This window comes from Rutilus rutilus (genome assembly GCF_951802725.1).
Source record: "Rutilus rutilus genome assembly, chromosome: 15".
In the NCBI taxonomy this organism is placed as follows: domain Eukaryota; kingdom Metazoa; phylum Chordata; class Actinopteri; order Cypriniformes; family Leuciscidae; genus Rutilus; species Rutilus rutilus.
In genome coordinates, this window is record NC_140220.1 from 10,144,856 (window position 1) to 10,145,309 (window position 454).

Consider the following 454-nt stretch of genomic DNA (forward strand, 5'->3'; position numbering starts at 1 on the left):
TGATTTAGTGGCCATAAACATGCTTAAATTTATACAAATATGATAATGATATGAATTGACAAATAATAAAAAGATTATGCAGTGTCATGATGTGACCAATTAGTTATTGTTTCTGAATGTATTCATTCATTCATTTCCATGACATGACGCAAGGAGTGGCATATACTCTCATCCAAAGCAGACTAAATGACAAAGTGAATAAGGAAGTTGCGTCAAAAGGGTGGTGTTTTGTGCAAGAGCAGTCGTCATATGCTTCCCTCATGTTTAGGCACCTCATTGTGTCATATTACTTAACTTTTTCCTTTTTTTTTTATTTTTGTCCTTTTACTGGTGAGAATGTTTATTGTTAGACCACAATGTGACCTAATTGTTTAGTTGCTATGAGCTAAATTGTAGATATGTGCTGCCCTCTAGAGGAACCCGGGACATTTACTTAACATAGGTGGAAGAGAAG